This window comes from Crocodylus porosus, unplaced genomic scaffold (genome assembly GCF_001723895.1).
Source record: "Crocodylus porosus isolate Cpor-Errol unplaced genomic scaffold, CroPor_comp1, whole genome shotgun sequence".
In the NCBI taxonomy this organism is placed as follows: Eukaryota; Metazoa; Chordata; order Crocodylia; family Crocodylidae; genus Crocodylus; species Crocodylus porosus.
This window is the reverse complement of record NW_017728931.1, coordinates 98,046,000-98,065,773: the sequence shown is the minus strand read 5'-3', so window position 1 is coordinate 98,065,773 and position 19,774 is coordinate 98,046,000.

The following is a 19,774-nucleotide window of genomic DNA, read 5'->3' as shown; positions in this document are numbered from 1 at the left end:
CTGGAAGCACCCGGTGAGCACCGGGGCTTTTTTTAAAAGCACTGAGCTGGAATGGGCATGGGCAGTCATGGGGGGGGCTGGGGGAGTGGGTGGGGTCCATGGGGAGCTGACAGGGGTCCCCCCGTGGTCTCCTCCCCCAGCCCCACCTCCCCAGCCCCTAGTACTTACCAGCTAGGACTGGCTGCAACTCCCTGCTGCAGCCACCAGGGACTGTCCAAATCATCAAAGCTCTCCGAATCTTTGCTGAAGATTCAGAGAGCTTTGAACCAAGTCAGAACTTTAAATTGGTCTCCTAATTCAATTCAGATTCAGAGATTCGGCCACTGAATTGGGCTGAATCTCCTCCGAATCAAGTCACCACCCAAAGCTTCGCACAGCCCTACTACATTGGGCTTTTGTTTTACTTGCCCAAACAGAGGGATAAAGAACAAGTGTTCTGCCTCATCCTTTTGCTCAGCTTATTAAGATCTTCCTATTTGGATCTTGGATGTAGATGCAGGACACAGCTCCCAGGATACACTAAAAATAAGCAAATAGACAGGGAAGAGGACCCTGGCTCTTTTCCCTAAATACTGGCCACAAGACATGGGGCTGGGATGCACCATTTCAAGAACTATAGCCATGATACTAGTTTAGTTCCAAGTTAGTCATTTGTGCACTTACATGCAGGTGTTGGAATGATTAAACTTGTGCATCTTGCCCCAGAATGGCAATACAATCTACTGCATCTGGGCCTCATTGCTTCAATGTGTTGAATAGGAGTGCAGATAGTAAAAGGTGGCAGTGAGGGCATTCTGGTTGTAGAGGACTCTTCTGGGAGATGGGAAATGAGTTTGAATTTCCTCAAGCTGAGCCTGGAACCTAGACTTTTTACTTCCTGGGTAAGTGCTATAACCACTACTTCATTATGCAAAATGGAAGAAACACCAACAATTCTGTTTTTGAAATTAACTCAATTCTGTTGGTATGAGTTAGGCATGCTTGGTGTGCACCTAAGTTCTTCCAGGTATTTAAGGCATTGTCTGAGGACCAATCTGAATTACAATTACATTTTGGTAGGAATTGATTATATAGGTCATATCTAATTTCTCTGGAATGTGCTTAGAAGGCCAAGTATAAGTCCCAGGAAACAATATAGTCCAAAGGCCATGGTACAGAAATATTTATCTGTTGGATTAGGTTGTGTTCTGATTGCACTTCAAGAATGGCAGAAATGGTTTACAGCATGTTGAAGGATCAAGATTATTTTATTCCAGTTGTTTGCCTCCAGTGGGAGTACTCAGAGGAAGATACTCAATACTATGGGTGAAGATGGAAATACCTGGTTTTCAGTGACTATGGAATGTAGGCAAGAGCAACCATTTTTGGAAATGTACAGTATTCAGTTATCTAGTAATGTAATGCAACCTAATAATGAAGTAAGATAAATAATCAATATAGTAATCATAAGTGCCCTTTATTCACAGCAGGCTCAAAATATATTCATTTGTATCACTTTAATAAGCATTACTAAAGAATATTTCATAATTTTCAGAGAGATTACTTCCAAAATGTTCTAAAAACACACATAAGTAATTAATGACCAGCATTAGATATGATATAACGACAGGCTGAAGAGTTGGGTGGACCAGAACTGGCTGAAGTTCAACACTCAGAAGTGTAAGGTGCTCCATCTGGGGGTAAACAACCCCCAACATACCTACAGACTCGGTCACGGCAATTTGACTTGCACCACGGCCAAAAGGGACCTAGGGGTAGTAATCAACCATTGCAAGAACGTGAGCTGGTAGTGTGATGGTGTGGCCAGCAGGGCAAACAACACCTTGGCATGTATTATCCATTGCTTCTCATGCAAAACTAAGGAAGTGATACTCCCACTGTACTCCACACTGATGAGAGCACAGCTGGAGTTCTGTATCCAGTTCTGGGCACCACACTTCAACAAGGACGTGGAAAAACTTGAGAGGGTCCAAAGAAGAGCCACCTGTATGATCGGAGACTTGCAAGACAAGCCATACAAGAAGAGGCTGAGGGACTTGGGCCTCTTCAGCCAACATAAGAGAAGGCTGAGAGGGGACTTGGTAACAGCTTACCACTACATCAGGGGAATACATCAATAACTTGATGAACAGCTGTTCACCAGGACACCCCTGGAGAAGACCAGGAGCAACTGATACAAACTCCTGGAATGCTGCTTTAGGCTCAATTCCAGGAATAACTTCACAGTCAAGGTGTTCAGACTATGGAATAAACTCCTTCCAATTGTGGTGCAGTCACCTACCTGGGAAATCTTCAAAAGGAAACTGGACAGTCACCTTGCTGGGGTCACTTGACCCCAGTTGTCTTTTCCTGCCTAGTGCAGGGGGATTAGACCCAATGATCCCTTCCAGCCCCTAACAACCTATGAATCTATTCCAAGGACTAAATGTTTATACACTTATAACCAAATATAATATTGCATCAACTGGAGAATTAAAAATTCATCACTAAGAAATTAGGCTCTGAAAGTCTCTCAAATACAGCAGGAACATTTGAATCACAATCATGGGGAGGTTATGCCCAATAGTATGATCAGGTTATTATCTGTGACATCATTATTTATCAAAGTTAGAAGGAAGAAAAAAATATTCACTGAAATTTTAGTGTTTTCTCCTTATAAAAGAAATGGTTATCATTACATTTTAGTGGGTAAGGTTATTACATTATACAAATTCCTTCATTTCTCATTTCCTCTATTTCTAATATATTTTACTTCTACCATATTTAAAGTATTAATGAAAATGCTGTAAAAGTAGTAAAGTATAATTTTATTTAACATCATCTTATATTATAAAGCCTTATAAACAGCATTATGTAAAGTTACATAATCATCTATTTAGGGAGTTGAGATAGACATTTTTAACAGGCAAAAGATAATGTTACTAATAAGAAAATTACATTTGATAATTTCATAACCATCCAGCACAGTAACCATTTTCAGGTTTTGTTTAAAACTATATATTTTAAAATGTAACTGGCTTGCAAATTATCTTATTCATCACTGACCAACCAAAAGAATAGAATCCTTTTTGTGGCTTTCTATGATGTATCTAGCAAGGTCTCTCTTTACAAAAGCATGGAGTTCTCCTTTGTTTGTTTTGATTTTGAATTGATCATTATTGGTTAATTTGATAACAGTAAATGTAAGCATTTGAAAAACAGAAGCTAAAGCCAAGCACCATTTGGACAGCTACAGTATCTGCTGGAGTATCTAGGGTTTCAGTCTTGGATCTCTCATTATTTTACTGACTTTTCCAAATTGTGTTGTTTTAGTGAAAGAGAAAATAGGACATTATGAATTTCACAGACTTAGACCTATGTTGACATTGGCCTGATGTTCACTACAGAGTAGTGAAACCATTAAGCTCATTTTGACTTGAGGCTTGAAGAAGATCGGAGCCCTGATTTTTGTGTGTAAAGCTAGAAAATTAATCCACACTCTCACCTGAATGCTATGTTTAAATCTGTACTTTTTGTCTTTCTATGCACACATCTAGACTGAATAAGTGGTAAATGTAATTTTTAATTAACCTTCATAAAGCAGCCAGTCCTGACCTCACTGTGGTATGCATTGTACTGATGGCTGGGTCTCCATTACCCAATCCCATTCTCCTAGTGTAATCTCTGAAGAAGTTCTAGCCCCAGAAGTACTTTTTCATAGGATTTGATGGAGTAAGCTGTTGCTTACAAAAGCTTATGCATCTCTGATTTACTTACTCTATAAGGTGTAACTCTATTCTGCCTTCTGCCCAGAGGTACTTTCATGGTATAGTTCCCATGAAAAGCAAATCTCAGATTTTGAAAATTGCCACTGGCTGCCCACCCAGCTTGGGAAAAGGGGCCAGGCAGCCTGACTTCAATAGGACCAGGTCCTTGACTCCTGCAGAGCAAGAAGGGAGGAGAAATCGAAGGAGAGTGCAACTGCACCACTGCATTCCCCCTAAATCTGCTCCTGGTCCCTACCTACTCCTCAGGAAATGGAATCCATAATTTTGCATCCTTGAGCCATTGAAGATGAAATCAAAAGCCTTTGAATTTTTGCTCAACGTACCTGTCTATATAACTTTTTCACAGCTAAGAGCTGTGAAAAAAGAAATAACTTGGCTCCAGAACCAAAAGATGTCTGAAGCCTCCAGAATTAACTCTTACTTATTCCTCAGAGAATTGGGGGGAAAGGAGACTGTAGAGCATGGGCATTATAACCAGTCCTCTGATTTAATTTTCTAATATTTGAAGGTTCTCATTCCACAGTGATGTGAAAAGGATAGGGGATATAGTACAGTGGAATAGATTTGGTACTTTTAATTATTTTAGTTTATGCTATGAATCCAATAGGGAAGAAATCAATTGGAGATTTTTGTGTACAAGGATTTCAGCCTACATTTCATTAACATCATTTAGAGAATATGTCAGCAGTACTTGGGGTGCCTTCAAGTCCACTGTCATCAGTGCCTGTAAAGAGACTGTTGTATTCTCTACCAGGAAACAACAGAACTGATTTGAAAAGAATGACCAGGAGATCCAAGAGTTGATTGACTGCAAGCACAAGGCCTTTTGTGCTTGGCAGAATGATATTAACGCCAAGCAAAAGAAATGTTGCTTTCTTTTGGATCAGGAGACCTGATCAAGAAAAAGGGCGCCATCAATACCCACCAGAAAGAGCATTTTGAAGACCCTCTCAAATAGGGATTCTGTTGTTGATGAAAGTGCTCTCAAGTCCATCCCACAACATCCAGTCAGAGATGATGACGAAATCTCCCCAACCTTTGGTGAGGTGAGGAAAGCCATCAAGCTGATGAAGAACAAGTCAGCTGGAGCTGATGGAATCCCCACTGAAACCTTCAAGCAGGGGGGGAAAAAGCTCATATCACAGCTCCATGCCCTCATCTTAAGGATCTGGATAGTTGAGGAAATCTCAGATGACATTAGGGATGCCATGATCATGACAGTCTTCAAAAAGACAAACTGGTCTGACTGTGGAAATTACAGAGGGATCACCTTGCTGTCCACTACAGGAAAGGTCATTGCAAGAACTCTCCTTTAAAGAGCATTGCAAGAACAGGAGATGGAAAAGTGGGACTGTTTCCTTCCACTTGCTGAAGTGCTCCTCCCAGAATCTCAGTGCAAGTTTAGGGCATCAAAAGGCTCAACTGACATATTCATTGCTCACCACCTGCAGGACAAATACCATGAACAACATAAACCTCCCTACATGGCTTTCTTTGACCTTATGAAAGCCTTTGGCTCTGTCAGCCAAAAAGTACCACGGAGGATACTTCTGAAGTACAGATGCCCACCAAATTCATCACCATTCTTTGCCTGCTCCATGACATTATGCAAGCAGTGGTTCTTAGTGACAGATCTATTATAGATCTCTTTGAGTATACGATGGGAGTTAAGCAAGGCTCCATCATTGCTCCAACACTCTTTTCAATATTCCTTACTGTGATGCTACCTCTGACCACCACTAACTTCCAGCTGAAATGCAGCTAAACTACCAAACTTCAGCCAACTTCAAGTCAAAATCAAGACCACCCTGACCTCAATCATTGACCTCCAATATGCTGATGATGCTGTAGTCTGTGCTCACTCAGAAGCAGACCTTCAGGTAATTGTGAATGTCTTAATTGAGGCATACATGAAAATGGGCCTGATGCTTAACTCTCAGAAGACTAAGGTCCCGCATCAATGAGCTTTTAATGAGCAGTTCCCAGGTCCTGTCATTCAGACTAATGGTGAGATTCTGGAGAATGTTAAATATTTCATGCACCTCAGAAGCCATCCCTCATGGAAGGCTGACATCGACAAAGAAATCCAACATTGCCTTAAAAATGCAAGTGCAGTCTTCAGATGCCTGAGGAAACAGGTGTTCAAAGATTGCAACACCAGATCCAAAACCAAGCTTCTGGCTTATCAGGCAGTTGTGATCCCCACCTTACTGTGTAAAGCTGAGATTTGAAAAACATGCAGGAGACACCTCAAGTTGCTGGAGAAGTGCTATCAACACTGCCTGCAGATGATCCTTTGAATCCAGTCAGAAGACAGTTGCACCAACATTAGAAACCTCTCACAAGCAAACACCATGATCATCGAGGTGATGATTCTCTAACATCGACTTCACTGGACTAGCCACATTATCCAGATGTCCAGCTCCAGACTCCTAAAGCAAATTTTATTCTCCCAGCTCAGCCAAGGCATACACTTAAGAGGAGGGCAGAGGAAGGATGTTCTCAAAGCCAACCTGAAAAAATGTAACATCAGCATCAACTTGTAGGGGAATGTTACTCCAAAGAGAGGAAGAGTCTGCTGCAAGAATCTCAGTACTTTGAAACCTTATGATCAGGACCAACTCTAGTGGGGTGCGGGGCCTGGGGCAAATCAGCCTGTGCGGGGCCCCCTTAAGAGAGCCTGGTGACATGGGCTGCAGAACAGGATGAAAGCAGCAGCCTTGGCTATGAAGGTAGATACATACAACACATGAATGGCAAAAGATATAATATAAAAGTATTCTATCTTAATCTATTTAGGAGGACAGACATAATAACAGTAAGCCAAACCTATAACACTAAAACAACTTTGAAAGAAAAGCTGCCGGTGTTTTTATTAGGCAATAGTTAATAGTTAAAATATTTCTTGCATTACAATTTGGAAGTAGAGCATTGTAACCTAACTTCATCAAACATGACAGGTCACAGATTACAGTCCTGATGAGAGGAAATGTGTAAACATTGTAAATTAAAGTTGAAAGAATGACAATAATACCATAGTAGCAACCTTACACTAAAATCTGTAATATTCATGGTATTATTTGTTGTTGCAATATAATTAGTTTGCAGGTAAGGTCTATTCTTAATTTAAAATGTATTAATATATTCTTTTTACTTTTTCATAATAACAATGACAGTAATGGTAATGATAATACAGTTGATTTTGTTTTCTTGGCCTTTGACTGTATTTTATTTATTTATGCATGCAAAAATAGTTACTAGCATTTGGGAAAAAAATGCCCATGGTTGAAGAGACTGATAATAGGACACAATTAGTTAAAGAAACTTGGCCATGTAGTGTGCAAAAATTTGCATTGCTGTATTGTCCTGCTATCTTGCTATATTGCACAGATATATATTGTGCAATATCAGATTTCAGTTTCTAGCACTGTCTCCTCCTTATGTTTCAGAAACATTGCATATACTTACAACATTTCAAACAAAATAAAGTTTTTGTTTCTATTTTTGAGCAGAATTTGCTTATGCTGACAACACTGTATTTAAAAGTTGCATGGCCTATACTATATGGTTGCAGCTGTGATCAGTGGAAACTTCTGAACTGGAACCATTCTTGTGTAAAAAGACAGGCCTCTGCTCATAAGACACTCTGTACAGACCCTTCAGTTTGGGAATTTACATACGCACTCACTAGGTGCATCTACACATGATGCTATTGCAAGGTGCTATGGCAATGTACCATCCACAGGTGTCTACACATGGCCAGCAGCTACTTTGTCATAGTGGTGCACTCCCCTGTAACAGTGTGCCACTATGGCAAAGTAGCTGATAAAAATAACTGCACCACGCATACAGTGCAGTAACAGGTGGTAAATTTACATGATGGTAAATTTTGTTAGTAAATGGCAACTGCACCTTAAGCCCAGGACAGGCACCTGGTTTTGTTACAGAAATGTTACTAGACAAACAAAGCACACTGGCAAAAATTATTGGAAGTTTAAAGGCCAGAAGGACACATTTAATCATTTAGTCAAACTCTTATGTAGCAGATGCCATAAAATTTCACTCACTCTATCCAAACCTATAGCTTCTGGCAGGGCTAAGATGCATCTTACTGAAAGACTTGATGTGTAGGATGAGCTCCTACAATATTGTACAAATAAATGCCAAATATAAATAAAATCCTTAGCCATTATTTGAGGCAAGGAATAATCTGAAATCTTGTGTGCTAAATTTAAATGGGGAGTTTAGCATGAACATATTTTGTACAATCCTAGTGATAGCTTTTCCTACTAACTAATAACTCTTTGCACTCTCCACATAAGTTACACCTAATTCAATTCATTATTTGATGTGCTACTCACACTACTTTTCACAGCATCCCTACCTCTTGGTCATCACTCTCACGACCCACCAAATTCATATATAAATGTGTAACGTCTCTAAAACTTATTAATCCAGTTTGATTAAGAGAAAATGTTCTTGGTGGAGGAGTATATGAGGCAATTTATGGCTTTTGAGGGTGATTAAATGCTGAAGTGGAGCTGAGGCATTTGATAATCACAGGAGCTATTTATTGCTAGAATATTCCAAGCCCATGAACATTACTCGACTCAAACTACCATTAAATACATTTTTTTCTTATGTTGTTTGCTGAATCTTCTTCTATCTACATATGCGAAAGTCTAAAATCTCTTGGACTAAATAACTTCATAAGGTCTCTTCCAGCCCTACTTTTCTATGACTCTATGATGCAACCACTGCTTGACACTTCTCACTGACCACATCTCATGAAGGACAAGCTTAAGTAACTCGAAGAAAATGCCAGTTTCTTGAAAAACTGGTCTACAAACAAATAATTGTGAGAGGGAGTTACCTGGCTAGAAATGGATAAGACTAGATAATTCAATGTATCATTGCTGATTTATACTCATATTGCCATCATAAATGAATGACAAGGGAGATTTTCGTCTCCCCCCTTTAGTAGGCATTTGAAACTTGTATTAAGCTGCTGAAATCCTGCTTTCCAGGCTATCAGATCTGCCTCTTAAACTCTAAAATGTTAATATTGCAAAAAAGTAAGGAAAAAGTAAGGGATATGACATCATTGTGAGCATAAAACATCTTCCACAAGTATATGGCACATTTTTCTTTTATCCAAGCTAGTGTCACTCATTCTTGTACCAAGCTGCAAACTTGTATCATGTTACTTCCCTCTCTAATAGCAGCACTGGGAACACAGGAAATGCCATTTACTGGGTCAGATGGTAGGTTCATTTAGCCCCGTATGCTGTCTACTACATTGGCAGAGTATGAATGTTGAGGGGGAAGGTAAAGAGATCATATCCAGAATCTTCTATCGCATGCTTCTTTCTCATTACAGCTTCCAGAAATAAGAGGTTTAGGAAGGTCAGCTATCAAGGCTACCATATTCAGAACCCTCTGTTAGACCTTTTCTCCAAGAAATTACTTAATTCCCTTTTGAACTAGGTTAAGCTACAAGCATCCAAAAGCCCTTGTAACAATGAGTTCCACTAGTATGTGTTATACAAAAAAAAAATCCCTTTTTTCCGTTTTAAACATACTACCTAATGGTTTCATTTTATGTCCCCCAGTATTTTCAGAGATGGTAAATAATAAACTCCTTTCTTTGCACCATTAAATATTTTGTAGAATTCTATCATGTCCTCAAGCATCTACTTTCTAAGCTGAAAAGCACTAGCCTATTTAGTCTCTTTTCATATGGAAGTCCTTCCATACCTCTGATCATCCTAGTTACCCTTCTCTGTTTCTTTTCCTGTTTTTCTATGCATTTTTGATGTATAAGAATGAAAGCTGTACCCAGTATTCAAGGTGGGGATGCACAACAGACTTATAGAGGTATAGTGATACTTTCTGTTTTGTTTACTTCTTTATAACTCCTAATAATTTATTTCTTTTCAGTGTTGCTGAACAATGAGCTGCCATTTTTTTTGTGAACTGTCCTCATTAACTCCAAAAATCTCCTTTTTGTGTGATACCAGTGTGGTAGCAGACACATGGTAGCCTGCAGGTGTGGCCAGGGCTGATTATGGAGTCATCTAACCTTGTAGGAAGGCTGGACTTAGGCAGAACATAAGCCCAGACTTAAGTAGGGCCAGCAGTGAGATTTTGGAGGCTTCTGAGGAAACATCAGCTCAGCAGGGTGGCTGCAGCTCCTGAAGGCCAGCAGGGAGAATACAGCCACCTGTTTGGAGATTTAGGAAGAAACTGAGGGGTGGATAAGGTTCCTGGGATCGAGGGAGGGGTCCAGAGCCCACAGAAAGATGCTGAGCGTGTGGGACCTAATGAGGGGTCTGGCGTCCAGAAAAAGGTTGAGTATATGCTGTGGCAGCTGAAAAGTATGTCTGTTTTATAAAAGTGCTTGCTGAAGACTCTATGAAAATTAGACCAAATGTTTTTCTGTATTTCTTTAGATATTAAGGTATAAATTGTTGCTAAAAGCCTAATTATAGTTTAAGATGTAGTGAGGCCTTGTATAAAGTAAGGCCTAGTAAATTTAGCAAAGCCTAGAAGTAGTAAGGCCCTGTAGTGCAGTTAAAGTTACCTTATCAAAGGAATGCAAGGCTTGTATTGCTATTAGTCAGTCTAAGGACAGTTGAAGTAAAAAGAATCTGAGTGGTCGTACATTATCAGTGTCCTTCAGAAGCTATAAATTAACTGAAATGGATCTGGTTCAACAAGGTCAAGTGCAGAGTGCTGCACCTGGGGAGAGGGAACCAGCATTATGGTTATAGGTCAGGGGCTGCCCGTCTCGGCAGCACAGAGCCAGAAAGGGATCTTGGGGTCATGATTGACTCCAGGATGAATATGAGTCGCCAATGCGATGAAGCAATAGGCAGAGTCAACCACACCCTGTCCTACATCAACAGGGGCATCACTAACAGCTCCAGAGAGGTCTTGCTCCCCCTCTATACAGCGCTGGTCAGGCTGCAGCTGGAGTACTGTGTCCAGTTCTGGGCGCCGCACTTCAAGAAGTATGTGGAGAACCTGGAGAGGGTCCAGAAGAGGGCCACTCGCATGGCTGAGGGCCTCCGTGGCCAGCCCTATGAGGAGAGGCTGAGGAACCTGAATCTCTTCAGTCTCCACAAGAGGAGACTGAGGGGGGATTTTGTGGCTGTCTACAACCTTATCAGGGGCCACCAGCAGGGACTCAGGGAAAGTCTGTTCACCAGGGTCCCTCTTGGAGTCACCAGGAACAATAGTCACAAGCTGAGGGAGCATAGGTTTAGGTTAGATATTAGGAAGAACTACTTCACTGTAAGGGTGGCCAGAGCCTGGAATAGGCTTCCCAAAGAGGCGGTGCTCTCACCTTCCCTGGAAATCTTCAAGAAGAGACTGGATAGGCACCTGGCTGGGGTCTTATGACCCCTGCCCCCCACCCCCAGTGCTCCTTCCTGCCCATGGCAGGGGTTCAGACTAGATGATCTGTCTAGGTCCCTTCCAACTCATTGATTCTAAGATTCTGTGAAGGATGATATCTTTGTATTACACAACCACAGACATGTTCATAAAAATCTAAGAAACTACTATTTTTTCTCTCGGTTCCAATGACTAAATGATTTCTCATTCTACACATACATATACACATAATACATAAAAACACTTCAGCTTTATAGACCTGCACATGCTTTGTCTATAAAATATAGAAGAATGATGAATAAAATGTAAAGAATTTTTTTTTCTGTAAAATACAGGAAAAAGATTAATAAAAGCTATAAGAGGGAAACTAACAGTTTCCACATTAGTTAAAGTTATGGACATTTTTGCCAGGAAATAGTATTCTAAAAGAACAAACTTGCATTACTTTGTTTGCGGATACTATGTAATTTAGTGTTTTAAAAGTCTAAATATGGTGAATTGAATACCATTATCACTCAGAATAGCAGACTGAGGCCAGACCAACTCCACAATATCATTTCACATAGATTATGGACTAGATGACCTGTCTAGGTCCCTTCTGACTCATGATTCCATGAAATATCTGGAAACCATTCAGAAGGAAAATGCAGCTCTGTGAAAAGGATTAGTTAGTCGTTGCCTAAATCAGTGGGCCCATGGACCTCGAGGAGCCCAAGAACTGTATTCTAGGGTCCTTCCTGGTACCCCTCGGACAACACTGCTTGGGGACGCTTAACTTCACTGACCTCTGTGGAAAGAGGAACTTGCTGTGTATCACACATCAGAAGAGACTGCTGATAAGTTGCCAACGCAAATTGCTTTTGTCTGTCATCGTTTGTCTTGTTACTACACATAGTTGTGTTTTTGTTAAGTCAATAAAGTTTTCTTACCTTTCTACCCCCAACCACGCTCTCATTCTAAACCCTCCACAGGCAGCTGAGACATATACGACCTAATGAGGGGTCCAGGAGCCCAGAATGGGGCTGAAGGTATTGAGAGGCTGAGTGTGTTGTGGAGCCCAGGGAAGGGCTGAGTATATTGAGGGACCAAGAGTGTGGATGAACAGGTGAGAGTGATTGCACCTGCAAGGCAGGGGGCATGGTGGATGAGCAGAATGGAGCTACAAAATATGCCCTTAAGGCGGAGACCATAGAACCTTGTAGTCACGTGGAAGATCAGACTGGGAAGCCCTGGGGCAGCCTCCTTTATATAAAAATAATTATAAAAAGGCATGGCAGGAAAGAGAAGGAATAACTGCCCAATGAGAGTGTGGGCTGCAGGGACCCCAGGGGTTTCATGGCCACCCTCGAAGAGATGCCCTGCCACTAACAGTTAATGCAGAGCTCATCATTTTATTTATATATTTTGGAATAATGTTTCCCCATATGCATCATTTTTCATTCATCAACATCAAATTCCATCCACCATTCTGCTGTCTATTCACTCAATTTTGCAAGATACTTCAGTAGTTCTTTGCAGGCTGCCTTGGTCTTTACCATTCTGAATAATTTAGTGTCATCAGCAAACTTGGCAACCTTCCTATATACCTCTGCTTGAATATATTCAACAGCATCAATCCCAACACAGAACCCTGATGCACTATTTTTACCCACTCTGTTTTGAACCCTTAAGCCAACTTCTAATCCACATGTGAACATTTCTTCTAATTCAATGGCAAGCAAATTTCATTAAGAGCTTTTGGCATGGGGCTTTGCTTAAGGCTTTCTGGAATTGCAGAGCTAATTAGTCTACTCTACAGTAAATGTCTTGTGTAAATGTGCCCAGTCTTAATCATTCTGCAACATAACCAGCTAGCATAGTAATATGTTACATAAGATTATGTCCATACTCAAATTTCATCCCTATCTGTAGGTGCTCCTTAATCATGCCAGCTACCAAAGCCATATAAGGTTAGTCCAATGTGATTGCTTTTCAACTCAAAAGTTCATCATGTGACAACCCCTATTTATGTATTGCTTCCCAGCTTCCCAGATAAATCAGGGCCTAGACTCTGAACTTCCATGGTGTAGCATCTTCTATAATCATTTACATTAATGAAAAACAGGTGTAAAATACTATAATTTTAATTTGTTTTAAATGAAAGAAAAAGATACAACCCAGTGCAGAATGGGGTCATGTGATTCCAGCATTTGGAAAGAGATTGTTTTTTGGCTGTAAGCTCCATTTTCCTGACAGGTCAGGAGCAAAAAATGCCTCATTTGCCCAGTCATTTTTGCTATCTTGCACTTTGTTCCCACAACCAATAAATACAGTACCTGGAAGAGAAAAGATGTGACTATTAACTTTGCCCTTTTATCACTGTGTCTGGGGACAGAATCTTCCACCAGTTCAAAACAGATGAACATAGCTAATAGTCTTCTCAAGAACTCTGTACCACAGATGAGGAAACACATCCAGCATTACACCAAACAACCTGAATATTTTAAATATATAGTTACTGCATGTCTAGAATTGCAGTAATTCCAACTTCTTGGGTATCCAAGTAGAGGGAGAGAAGAGGCAAGCATAGCAAGTAATGCTGTTCCACTACAGGAAGCAGATTAACATGCATTTCTCATTACCCATGACTGTTCTGTTATTCCAGTTGGCAGAGGAGCGTAGGAATTGCCATGCTGGATCACATCTGAGGTTCCCTGAGATCAGCATCTTGTTTCACACAGTGGTCAACACTACATATTTCAGGGAAAGGTGCAAGAACCCCATTATAGGCAGATGTAAAATAACTTGACTAATTTTAGGTTTCATCTTAATCTGAAATACGTTTTTTCCTTTTGCTTTACACACTAACTAATTTTGTCCCTTCAATAGGTTACCATAGTTTATCGCTTGCATAGTTTAAGTGCAGCTAAGGATTAAGCCACACATGTGCTTTAAACTTCTATACCTACCCTTATGTTTTTGATTCTGGAATCTTTGGTTCTTGACTTTTCTCCAAACTTCTTATGTAACAGATTAACCAATTGACTTAATCCCTTGGCAACTCTTTTTTCTAATTTGTAACATAGAGATGATAATATCCTCCAGGCATGGTGTGTGCTGTACTGCTTGCAAAATACCACAGCATTTTTGGATAGAGGGCACTATTCAATTCCAATGTATAGTTATTTATTAAAAATCATAAGGTAAGAATTCAGGAAATCAGCAAATGTGCTTACCTCTCACCTCTAGTTGGAGGGGTTAGGTGGCTCCATTGCAGAACATTTTCATTTCTGTTTGACTGTCAGTGATAAAGTCTGTCCCATTTCACTTGCAGTATTATTGACAAAGGTCACATTTGAGACACTTTCCTCAAAGATTTTGGAAGGATGTAATAACAAAGAGTAAGAGCTACCACTGAGACGGCAGGGTAGTTATTTCTGAAAGCATACTGGGCCACAGCTACAGAACAATCCCACAACACTATTTAGAAGTCGACTGGCTTCTTGTTAAGGACACGGTAAATCAGTTTGTCCATTCTTGGGATAGCAATGTCATTTCACTGATGTATAAAGTAGTTCTTTTTATATTTCTGTGTGCCACATAAAAACACATAACAATACTGTTGAGCCTTCTGAAAAGAATACCTCTTGAAGCAATAAACTTGTTAAAGGAAAAATGGTTTCTGGGCACCAAGGCTATATGTTTAAGGATTTGAACTTTCTTAATGCCTAAAACCTGAAAAAAGTCCAAAAAGGACACCCAATTAGAAAGATATTGACTCATCCTGACAAAGGAGGTGGGGGAGAGAGATCAAGGCCCACAACAAAAGATCTATTCATTTATGGCTGCTTGCCTGTAAAACCATTTCAGCATGCTTAAAAATATTTTATCCATTAGTTTGGGAACTATTTTCTAAAAAACCCTCTGCCCACATTTGACCACAGTCATCTCACATCTCGTGCTATACATAGTACAGTTCCTATGGTCAAAAGCAGCTTATAGCCTTGTCAACGGACAGTGAAAGAGTGATGTGATGTAACTGACACAGAAGTGCACTGTGAACTGAAGGTATCTGACTTCCAACATTTATATGGAAGAATTAGAAGATATGTCAGTTCCACACAGGCTGTTTTAAGAAGAAAAGATGACAAATGTATGAAATATTTAGCCCATCAAATACAGCTCAGGAAAAACAATTTAGGTATATTGAGTATGTTATCAGAAATAATTACCAAAATAAGGTCACTTAATAGCCTCAATAATTTAAACTCAGTAATAATATAATAATCCATTTTATTATGATAGTGATAACTTTATGTTAGACTTCAATCACACAGCTAAAAAAATCCATAATTATAAGGCATGCAGTACAAGAATATGTTGCATAAATGCTACCAAATACACATTTCTAATGATAAAATATTACTATTTTGAGTGGATTCTGTTGGACTTTATATCACAGGCCACAACCCGATGGAAAGGGGAGTTCAGGATGCGTGGCTGCTCCTCAAGGGAGCAATCCTGGATGCACAAGCAAAGTTTATCGCATCTTGGAAGAAAGGCAGCAAAAGGACACAGCAGCCCCCTTGGCTCTCCAGGGAACTGGCGGACTTCCTGAGTCTTAAAAGGAAGACCTATAAAGGATGGAGGACTGGAACCGCCACCAAGGAAGAATACTCTGCTTTAGTCCGGACTTGCAGAGAGCAAATCAGGAAAGCCAAGGCTGCAATGAAACTCCAACTAGCTACAAATATCAAGGAAAACAAAAAGTCTTTTTTTAGATATGTGGGGAGCCGTAGGAACAGCAAGGGCAACATTGGACCCCTGCTAAACCAGGTGGGGCAACTGATGCCCAGGAAAAAGCAAACTTGCTAAATGGGTACTTTGCGTCAGTTTTCTGTCAGCCCCATGGGACAGCCCTGCCCACTATGGGCCAGGGAGGCCTGGGCAAGGGAGATTCCCTGCCCTCCATCAAAGCTGACCTCATGAAGGAACACCTCGACAAGCTGGATACCTTCAAGTCAGCCGGCCCTGATGGGTTACACCCAAGGGTACTCAGGGAGCTGGCGAGCATCATAGCTCAGCCCCTGCACAGATCTTTGAGATTTTTTGCTGCTCTGGTGAAGTGCCCAATAATTGGAAGAGGGCCAATATCATGCCTATCTTCAAGAAAGGGAGGAAAGTGGATCCAGCAAAGTACAGGCCCATCAGCCTGAACTCTATCCTGGGGAAAGTCTTTGAAAAGATTATCAAGAAGACCATCCTTAACAGACTAGCTGAAGGCAATATCCCGAGGGATACCCAGCATGGGTTTGTTGCAGGTAGGTCTTACTTGACCAATCTCATTTCCTTTTATGACCAGGTAACTTATCACCTGGACAAAGGGGAAGAGATCAAAGTCATATACCTTGACTTTAAAAAAACCTTCGATCTGGTATCCCATGATCACCTCTTGGTTAAACTGGCTAACTGCAGCCTTGACATCACCACGATCATCTGCTGGCTGGGAAACTGGCTCTGTGGTAGGACCCAGAGGGTGGTGGTGGACGGGAGCCAATCGTCTTCGTCCGCTGTGACCAGTGGGGTCCCAAAAGGCTCTGTCCTAGGGCCTATACTATTTAACATCTTCATCAATGATGTGGACATTGGTGTCAGAAATGAACTGGCCAAGTTCGCCGATGACACCAAACTCTGGGGTAAAGCATCCACATCTGAGGACAGGAGGGTGATCCAGGCGGATCTGGACAGACTCATGAAATGGGTAGACAAGAACCTGATGGTAGTTCAACACTGAAAAATGCAAGGTTCTCCACCTTGGGAGGAAAAACCTGCACCATGCTTATAGGCTTGGTAGTGCTACACTGGTTAGCACTACAGATGAAAGGGACTTGGGGGTTATGGTTGATCACAAAATGAACATGAGCTTTCAGTGTGATGCAGCAGCTAATAAAGCGAGCAAAACGCTGGCTTGCCTCCATAGATGCTTCTCAAGCAAATCCCAGGATGTCATTCTCCCCTTGTACTCAGCCTTGGTGAGGCCACAGTTGGAGTACTGCATCCAGTTTTGGGCTCTGCAATTCAAAAAGGATGTGTAGAAGCTTGAGACGGTGTAGAGAAGAGCCATGCACATAATCAGAGGTCAGGAAAACAGACCTTATGATGAGAGGCTGAGAGCAATGGGGCTATTCAGCCTGGAAGAGTGCAGGCTCAGATATGATCTGGTGGCCACCTATAAGCTTATCCAGGGTACTCATCAGGATCTGGGGGAATGATTGTTCACCAGAGCGCCCCAAGGGATGACAAGATCGAATGGTCACAAACTCCACTGTGACCAGTTCAGGCTGGACATAAGAAAAAAGTTCTTCACTGTCCGAGCCCCCAAGGTCTGGAACAGACTGCCACCTGAGGTGGTTCAAGCACCCACTTTGAGCGCCTTCAAAACACATTTGGATGCTCATCTTGCTGGGATCCTATGATCCCTGCTGACTTCCTGCCCCTGGGGCGGGGAGCTGGATTTGATGATTATCTGGGGTCCCTTCCAGACCAAATGTCTATGAAATCTATGAAAAAACAACCATCTATGAATGGCATTTTTTCACAGCTATAGTATATCACTAGTATTACTATTATTTTATGCAAAAACTCAGTGGATGAAACTTCATAAGTCTCCTTTATCTGAAATGCAAGTTTAAAGTTTGAATTCATTCATACCTTTTTATAGTAGTTTGCTGAATGTGTTTTTAGTGCTAAGTGTCTTGATAAAATGAAACCAGTTTTAATGAGTGCTTACTTCTCTGAGCCAACCTGTTGAACGTTTCAGCACTATGTGTTAGTTAACTCATGTTAGTAATACTACTAACACCAGAATATATAAAAATGCATAAAAACTCTGTGTATCTGTAATTCCTGCATAAAATAAGAATGTAATGATCACATATTATTGCATTCAAAACAAAAAAGTCAGTATTGTACATTTGGATTTTAGCATGTGGTAGGTTTATGTTATTTCTCTTATTAATTTTAGTTGGTTATTTTCAAGATAAGTAAAAAGTGAAAAGAATGTGTCATGGCGTGGGGTCCCCAGGGATGGCCGTGATGATCCTAGGGCTCCATGACTGTGTCTGCTCTGCCTTGTGGGCACCTAATCTCACCTGCCATGTCTTGTTGGTTGAAATAGTAAGTTGGGAGGCTGCCCACAAGTTTGTGTGATCATGGTCCTGTTGAACCCCACTAGATCCTGCCGATTTTGGATCCCTTCCTGGGTCTTGCTTAAAGTCAGTGCCTCTCGAGACACACTAAGCCTTAGGGGCTCGATGCATGGCTCCAAAACTGCCCCTTTACCACGCCCCATACCTCACAGTGGTATTCAAACATTGTACCTCTGAGGCCTTGATCTAGCTCAGCCTCTGTGTCATCACTGTGCCCTTGGCCCCTGTCTGCACACCCTGGTGCTGGGCTCTCCTCATCCCTGTCTGTGTGCCCTCACTGGCACTGGGCTCTCCACACTGTAATGTGCCCCCCAGTGAGGTCTCCTCCTCCCCAATAGCCTCATTCCAGTCCACCGGATTCAAATAACAACATAAATGCAAACCCCTGAGCTATAACATAACAACAGCACTAACATTGGCGGTCATACCCTGCCCCTTTAAGGAGGCAAGCTTCTCCCTCAACAATGTGTGCCTCCTAGCTCCAGATATTTTAAGAGCTCCTAGAGCCCTTTAGTCTTACCAGCAGCAGAATAGGCAACCAAGCATCTCTGAGTAGCATTTCTGCAAGAGTGCGTACCCCCTGGCTGCTGACAGGGAACTGCCCTCCTTCCAGCCCCAGCCTTGGGACTTATATATGCCCAGGGTCCTGTTTCCTTCTGGTCAGCTGACCGGGTGCAGGTGCCAAGTAATACCATGATTAGCTTACTGCCAAGGCAACCTGCACCTGTGGTGACCTGCCTAGCTCTCAGGGCTCCATAGCTAAGCTGACTCTCCTCTTGAAGGAGCAGGCACTCCTTAGTGCCTTGTGACAGAAGGCATTGAAGAAAACATTAAAATATGCACAGTATATGAATGTATTTGCACAACTTAACTCAGTATGTATACAATAACCACATGTTTAGTTCTCCCAGACATGATAAACATTAATCCAGGTTTGTAGACACATTGAAATGATTTATGCACAATGCAATACAGCTTCTAAAATACAAATTTATTTTATGAATACTGGCACACTGCAACCCATCTCTGCAAAAGATCTAAGAAAAATGGCAAGGCAATATCAAACATTTGTTTGCATCTGACCTCCAACAAAATCTCATTTTACTTTGGCTGACCTTTAAGTAGATGCAATAATTTTGCAACAAAGTAAACAAAATAAAAATCAGAGGTGAGGTCACATAGCCTAGAAGGTACTGAAAATAAACACACGGATCAACACATGACTTTTACCAATGCAATAGGATGCTGTCAAAATTTAATGTGCAGGGCTGGACCTGCCTTAAATATTGCTAATCTAATGCAGACATCAATCCAGATTTTAATAGCTAATTTCATAAACTAAATCAGAGACAGGAGTCATCAAAGTACAGTATTGGGAAAGAGAGACCCCTCAGTTTTAACCCCACTTCAAAACCTCAAGTA